The sequence below is a fragment of the Electrona antarctica genome, assembly GCF_951216825.1.
Source record: "Electrona antarctica genome assembly, contig: scaffold_306, whole genome shotgun sequence".
NCBI classification, from domain to species: domain Eukaryota; kingdom Metazoa; phylum Chordata; class Actinopteri; order Myctophiformes; family Myctophidae; genus Electrona; species Electrona antarctica.
Genome location: NW_027638739.1, coordinates 88,390 through 96,832, shown reverse-complemented (window position 1 = coordinate 96,832; position 8,443 = coordinate 88,390).

Sequence of the window (8,443 nt, the reverse complement as noted above, 5' to 3'; positions counted from 1 at the left end):
GCGGTGTCTGCGGTGAATGAGTTAATACAAGAAACAACCATATCAGGAATAAGAAAAGATTTTCTTCCTTTTCTTCTGAAATAGTGAACATAGCTCACATAGTGGTTATATTCATGTTGTATCTTTTTGACATATCGGGTCTTGAGCTGAACAGTTTGGGGAACCACTCACTCTGTAAAACTAAGACGAAAAATGTTCGTCGACTACCTTTTTTCACTGACGAAGACTAAATGGAAACTACTGGTGACTAAAACTAAGACTAAATATACTGACAATTTCGTCAACAAATAAAAACTTGACAACAATGTTAGGCAGAGACTAGTGGACAAGAGCCTATGAGTCATTTTACACACTTGGTTGCATGCTGAAAATAGCAGATCTACAAGCTCACAACGCGTCGCAGCGACGCGTTTTGAGCTTGTAGATCGGCTATGTTCAGAAAGTGTAAAAACAGCCATTACGACGGCATCAAGGCCCGCCAAAATCCATTTTAGTCGACTAAATCAACTGTAGAATTAGTCGACTAAAATCTTATGACATTTAGTCGACTAAAACTAAATAATCCAGGTGACTAAATGTGACTAAAACCAAATGAAAACTATTCAAGAGACTATGACTAAAACTAAAATCTAAATTTTGCTGCCAAAAACAACACTGCTGTGTAGTGTACGCGACGTGCATGTGTTTGTGCAAACAGCGAACACTGACCTGTCCATTTGGCTCTATCTTTCTTTACCTCCCTCTCATGTCTCAATGATAGTCTAATAATTAAATGGCAGAGGTTGGACAAAATTGCATTATTTTGTTTCTCACCTGATTCTGACAGGACATTAGGTCTACTAGCCAGGATAAAAAATCTACCCTAATCTGCTCACTGCAAATACCCTAAATTTGCCTTAATCCAAGATGCCACCACTGACAACCTATTATAAGGCAATATTTTCTAAATGTCAATATGCTTTCAGTATCATATGACGTGTCCAACTAGGGGGTTTTCATGATTCTGAATCCATTCCAAGCGTTAGTTTTGCACAAAAAAACACTCCTTGGGTTAAAAACGTCCATAGCCGCCAATGAGGATTGTACCGGTCCGTGTTAACATCCACACACCGCAGGACCGGGTCGCTCTGTGCTACAGCCAACAGGACCGGGTCGCTCTGTGCTACAGCCAACAGGCCCGGGTCGCTCTGTGCTACACCCAACAGGCCCGGGTCGCTCTGTGCTACAGCCAACAGGACCGGGTCGCTCTGTGCTACAGCCAACAGGCCCGGGTCGCTCTGTGCTACAGCCAACAGGCCCGGGTCGCTCTGTGCTACAGCCAACAGGCCCGGGTCGCTCTGTGCTACAGCCAACAGGCCCGGGTCGCTCTGTGCTACAGCCAACAGGACCGGGTCGCTCTGTGCTACAGCCAACAGGACCGGGTCGCTCTGTGCTACAGCCAACAGGACCGGGTCGCTCTGTGCTACAGCCAACAGGCCCGGGTCGCTCTGTGCTACACCCAACAGGCCCGGGTCGCTCTGTGCTACAGCCAACAGGACCGGGTCGCTCTGTGCTACAGCCAACAGGACCGGGTCGCTCTGTGCTACAGCCAACAGGCCCGGGTCGCTCTGTGCTACACCCAACAGGCCCGGGTCGCTCTGTGCTACAGCCAACAGGCCCGGGTCGCTCTGTGCTACAGCCAACAGGACCGGGTCGCTCTGTGCTACAGCCAACAGGCCCGGGGCGCTCTGTGCTACAGCCAACAGGCCCGGGTCGCTCTGTGCTACAGCCAACAGGCCCGGGTCGCTCTGTGCTACAGCCAACAGGCCCGGGTCGCTCTGTGCTACAGCCAACAGGCCCGGGTCGCTCTGTGCTACAGCCAACAGGCCCGGGTCGCTCTGTGCTACAGCCAACAGGACCGGGTCGCTCTGTGCTACAGCCAACAGGCCCGGGTCGCTCTGTGCTACAGCCAACAGGCCCGGGTCGCTCTGTGCTACAGCCAACAGGACCGGGTCGCTCTGTGCTACAGCCAACAGGCCCGGGTCGCTCTGTGCTACAGCCAACAGGCCCGGGTCGCTCTGTGCTACAGCCAACAGGACCGGGTCGCTCTGTGCTACAGCCAACAGGACCGGGTCGCTCTGTGCTACAGCCAACAGGACCGGGTCGCTCTGTGCTACAGCCAACAGGACCGGGTCGCTCTGTGCTACAGCCAACAGGACCGGGTCGCTCTGTGCTACAGCCAACAGGACCGGGGCGCTCTGTGCTACAGCCAACAGGCCCGGGGCGCTCTGTGCTACAGCCAACAGGACCGGGTCGCTCTGTGCTACAGCCAACAGGACCGGGTCGCTCTGTGCTACAGCCAACAGGACCGGGTCGCTCTGTGCTACAGCCAACAGGCCCGGGTCGTTCTGTGCTACACCCAACAGGACCGGGTCGCTCTGTGCTACAGCCAACAGGCCCGGGTCGCTCTGTGCTACAGCCAACAGGCCCGGGTCGCTCTGTGCTACAGCCAACAGGCCCGGGTCGCTCTGTGCTACAGCCAACAGGACCGGGTCGCTCTGTGCTACAGCCAACAGGCCCAGCAACAACTGGAGCCATTATATGTGGGAGAGCCATGTGTTTCTGATTAGTCCGGGCTGCGATTAGAAGGGAGGGGGGGGGGGGGGGGGCATGCAGCGGTGGTCGTCTGTTTGCCCCCCCCGGGCCCCTCTGATGTGGTCGGTGACTGGACATCCATCACTGCAAATCCCTCCCGCCCTATCCTCCCCCCTCCCCCCCCGACCCGCACCCCTTGACCACATCCGCAATGATGTCACCACAAAAGCCATACCTAGCACCTTATCCGTCTCCCTGCCTAGATATGTAAACACTGGACTCTCTATATATAATATGTAAACACTGGACTCTCTATATATAATATGTAAACACTGGACTCTCTATATATAATATGTAAACACTGGACTCTCTATATATAATATGTAAACACTGGACTCTCTATATATAATATGTAAACACTGGACTCTCTATATATAATATGTAAACACTGGACTCTCTATATATAATATGTAAACACTGGACTCTCTATATATAATATGTAAACACTGGACTCTCTATATATAATATGTAAACACTGGACTCTCTATATATAATATGTAAACACTGGACTCTCTATATATAATATGTAAACACTGGACTCTCTATATACAAGTAAGACGCGCGAACGCGGGAAGCGAACGCAGCTCGTGAATTGCAAAAACAACAATTAGAATAAATTACGTAATTTTTTAAGGTTTTTTTAAGTTCTCTTTTTTTGTGTTTAAGATTTTTCTTAAGTTAAGTTTTTTTTTAAGTTAAGTTTTTTTTAAAGTTTTTCCTTAAAGCTTTTCCTTTTTAAGTTTTTTTTTTTTTTTTAAGTTAAGTTTTTTTTTAAGTTAAGTTTTTTGTGTGTGTGCGTTTTTCCTTTTTAATTTTTTTTTTAAGTTAAGTTTTTTTTTAAGTTAAGTTTTTTTTTAAGTTAAGTTTTTTGTGTGTGTGTGTGTGCGTGCGTGCGTGCGTGCGTGCGTGTGTGTGTGTGTGTGTGTGCGTGCGTGCATGTGTGTGTGTGTGTTTTTGTGTGTGATACAGCTGCGCCCTCTGGTGGTGGGCGGGTGGTGTTACAGCGTGACACACAGACACACAGACGTGATCTGCTGGGTCTCATAGTAAATGCTCACTGCGTTCGCAATAATATGTAAACACTGGACTCTCTATATATAATATGTAAACACGGGACTCTCTATATATAATATGTAAACACTGGACTCTCTATATATAATATGTAAACACTGGGAAAATAAACCAATTTGACCTACATTTTGGCGATGCCTGTCGGGGCAGAAACCTTGTATCTTTTATTTATTATTATTACTTTTATTTTTATTTCATTTTTTATTTTTTTTATAAATTAATGTTAACTTCAGTGTGACAAGTAGCAAAACATATCTGATCTACAAGCTCACTTTGCGTCACGATGCTGGGCATTGTGAGCTTGCAAATCTGCTATTTTGGTTTTTCAATTGGATGGATTGGAAGGCAGGTTCTTTCCCTGAAAAGAAACGGTTTTGAGACACAAGGTTTCCACCCCTCCATAGGGCCGGGGGTCCGCCGGGGGTCCGCCGGGGGTCCGCGGGGCAGTGACAAACAATCTGCAGTGAGAATGCAAAGCAACGTTGCCCAGATGTCGCTGATGGATTCTCGTGAGCCGTGCACGCTCTGTGGGCGCGCTGCCAAGTCATATAGCCTGCAGTGTTGATTTAGTCGACTAATACTATGACGAAAAATGTTCGTCGACTATACCTTTTTTCACTGACAAAAACTACATAAAAACTAAATAAAAAATGTCGATGTGTCAACAAATAAAAATTACACTAAAATGTTAGGAAGGGCCTAGTGGATAAGAGATTCAGTAAAAGTCATTTTACACTTGGTTGCATGCTGAAAATAGCAGATCTACAAGCTCACAACGTGTCGCGCTGCGACGCGTTATGAGCTTGTAGATCGGCTATTTTCAGCAAGTGTAAAATCAGCAATTACGACGGCATCAAGGCCCTTAGGCATCTTAGTCGACTAAATCAACTGTAGATGTAGTCGACTGAAATCTTATGACATTTAGTCGACTAAAACTAGACTAACACTAAAGCATTCCATGTGACTGAAACTAAATGAAAACTATCCAAGAGACTATATGGGCAGTATTATGCGTGTCTTAAGTACCAGGTCTTATGACTTAACTTAAGACCTGGAGGCGTGGTCAACGCCCGCACGCAACGCACGCAACGCACGCAACGCACGCACACATGAATGAATCCTTTTCTATTAATTCCAATGAATATTGTCGCAATAGCTGTAGTTCTGTTGCTATACATTGAGGGCCAGGCAGATAAACAGCAGTGGACAACAGTCACAAGTACATTTACTCACTGTACTTTAAGGCAGATACACAGCAGTGGACAACAGTCACAAGTACCCTAACCCTAACCCTAACCCTAACCAGATAAACAGCAGTGGACAACAGTCACAAGTACCCTAACCCTAACCCTAACCCTAACCAGATAAACAGCAGTGGACAACAGTCACAAGTACCCTAACCCTAACCCTAACCCTAACCAGATAAACAGCAGTGGACAACAGTCACAAGTACCCTAACCCTAACCCTAACCCTAACCAGATAAACAGCAGTGGACAACAGTCACAAGTACATTTACTCACTGTACTTTAAACAGATAAACAGATAAACAGCAGTGGACAACAGTCACAAGTACCCTAACCCTAACCCTAACCCTAACCAGATAAACAGCAGTGGACAACAGTCACAAGTACCCTAACCCTAACCCTAACCCTAACCCTAACCAGATAAACAGCAGTGGACAACAGTCACAAGTACATTTACTCACTGTACTTTAAGTACAACAGCAGTGGACAACAGTCACAAGTACATTTACTCACTGTACTTTAAGTAAACAGCAGTGGACAACAGTCACAAGTACATTTACTCACTGTACTTTAAGTACAACAGCAGTGGACAACAGTCACAAGTACATTTACTCACTGTACTTTAAGTAAACAGCAGTGGACAACAGTCACAAGTACATTTACTCACTGTACTTTAAGTACAACAGCAGTGGACAACAGTCACAAGTACATTTACTCACTGTACTTTAAGTACAACAGCAGTGGACAACAGTCACAAGTACATTTACTCACTGTACTTTAAGTAAACAGCAGTGGACAACAGTCACAAGTACATTTACTCACTGTACTTTAAACAGCAGTGGACAACAGTCACAAGTACATTTACTCACTGTACTTTAAGTACAACAGCAGTGGACAACAGTCACAAGTACATTTACTCACTGTACTTTAAGTAAACAGCAGTGGACAACAGTCACAAGTACATTTACTCACTGTACTTTAAGTACAACAGCAGTGGACAACAGTCACAAGTACATTTACTCACTGTACTTTAAACAGCAGTGGACAACAGTCACAAGTACATTTACTCACTGTACTTTAAGACAACAGTCACAAGTACATTTACTCACTGTACTTTAAGTAAACATTTGGAGGGACTTTACTTCAGTAGATCCATGTTTCAATACTTTATATTTCTACTACCCTAATGTACGTCTAATGCCCAAACCACACCAAAGGGTCGGGTCGGGACTAGACGTTTGTTAAGGTCCAACCACACCAAAGGGTCGGGTCGGGACTAGACGTTTGTTAAGGTCCAACCACACCAAAGGGTCGGGTCGGGACTAGACGTTTGTTAAGGTCCAACCACACCAAAGGGTCGGGTCGGGACTAGACGTTTGTTAAGGTCCAACCACACCAAAGGGTCGGGTCGGGACTAGACGTTTGTTAAGGTCCAACCACACCAAAGGGTCGGGTCGGGACTAGACGTTTGTTAAGGTCCAACCACACCAAAGGGTCGGGTCGGGACTAGACGTTTGTTAAGGTCCAACCACACCAAAGGGTCGGGTCGGGACTAGACGTTTGTTAAGGTCCAACCACACCAAAGGGTCGGGTCGGGACTAGACGTTTGTTAAGGTCCAACCACACCAAAGGGTCGGGTCGGGACTAGACGTTTGTTAACCCATTTTGACCTGAGATCAGATTCTAAAAATGTCTTCTACATCCTGACAGTTTTCTGAAAAAGCTATGTTTCTATGTCAGTCATTCTTCGATTTTTCAAAAATAGCAGATCTACAAGCTCGTAGCGCGGCACTCGGTGGCGTTCTATGAGCTTGTAGATCTGCTATTTTTCAATAGCATAACATAATGCTAACACCAAAAGGGGTTCCCGCCCAAAATGGGTTGGTCCAACCAAACCAATACAACTCATTGAGTTGCAATGAGTTGCGTTGGTGTGGTTGACCAACCCCCTCTTGGTGTTTTAAGCATTATGTTATACTTTAGCTATTGGAAAATTGCAGATCTACAAGCTCATAGCGTGGCACCGAGTGCCGCGCTACGAGCTTGTAGATCTGCTCTTTTTTGAAAAATCGTGAAAATGTGCCCCAAATCTTTGAATATATACTCTTTCAGAGTGAACGTTTTTAACTCAAATCTTAGCTTCTGGGGGGTCCCTGGAACAACATTTTCAGATGGGGGTCGGTGGCCAATTACATATATTTTTGGGGGTCCTTGACATGAACATTTCTGAGAACGACTGATATGGAAACATAGGGTTTTTCGAGAAAACTGTCAGGATTTAGAAGACATTTGTAGAATCGTCCTCAGGTCTAAACGGGTTAAAGGGTTTTGTCCCTACCGCTGTGGTTTGGGCTTTATTTTGTACTTTTTACTCCACTACAATTATTTTAAAACTTTGGTTACAACTAAGTTACCTTGCAGATTTAGTATGCGCAGATCTACAGTAATACCTGTACTTCAGCCATTGAAAAATAGCCGGTCTATTCAGCGTGTTGAGCTTGGAGATCTGTTATTTTCAAAAGTGTGTGTATAGGCCATTCTTGCACAATGAATGAGTACCTTTACTTTTGGCACTTTAAGTATATTTTGACACCAATGCTTGTACTTTTACTCAAGTAAAACATTTGAATCCAGGACTCGTAGCATATATCTAGTGTTTCTACATTGTGGTATTGTTACTTGTACTTGAGTAAAAAAGTATAGGCGACTACTTCCATCCCTGATAAACAGCCACGTTTCAAGCTCTGCACTTAATTAGCCACAGTGGCATCCGAGAACACAAGTCTTAAACGACAGATATGGCCCGTCTCCCTAAAACCCTCTGTGTTCATTTATCTCAGAAGAGTGTAGCCTACAAATGGAACCAAATGGACTTGTGAGGTCCATTTCTACACTTAAAATGATTATTCTGTACTGTGCGAGTGTCTCCCTGTCCTTCAGCACACATCTGATTAGGCCTGCGTTCGTCTAGTCGCGACTATATTGGAGATAATCACAATTATCATTTGCATAATCATTAATCATCATCATTTCCATGGTGAAAAATCATACATTCTGAAAGATTTTCCAAAAACAATGAGAATGGCCAAACTACGAGCTTACATCACGATGTACACGATGCTACACCTTGTAACCAATGACTTGTAATACTGACCATGATACTGACCATGATACTGACATGATACTGACCATGATACTGACATGATACTGACCATGATACTGTCATGATACTGACATACTGACCATGATACTGACATACTGACATGATACTGACCATGATACTGACCATGATACTGACCATGATACTGACATACTGACCATGATACTGACCATGATACTGACCATGATACTGACATGATACTGACCATGATACTGACATGATACTGACCATGATACTGTCATGATACTGACATACTGACCATGATACTGACATACTGACATGATACTGACCATGATACTGACCATGATACTGACCATGATACTGACATACTGA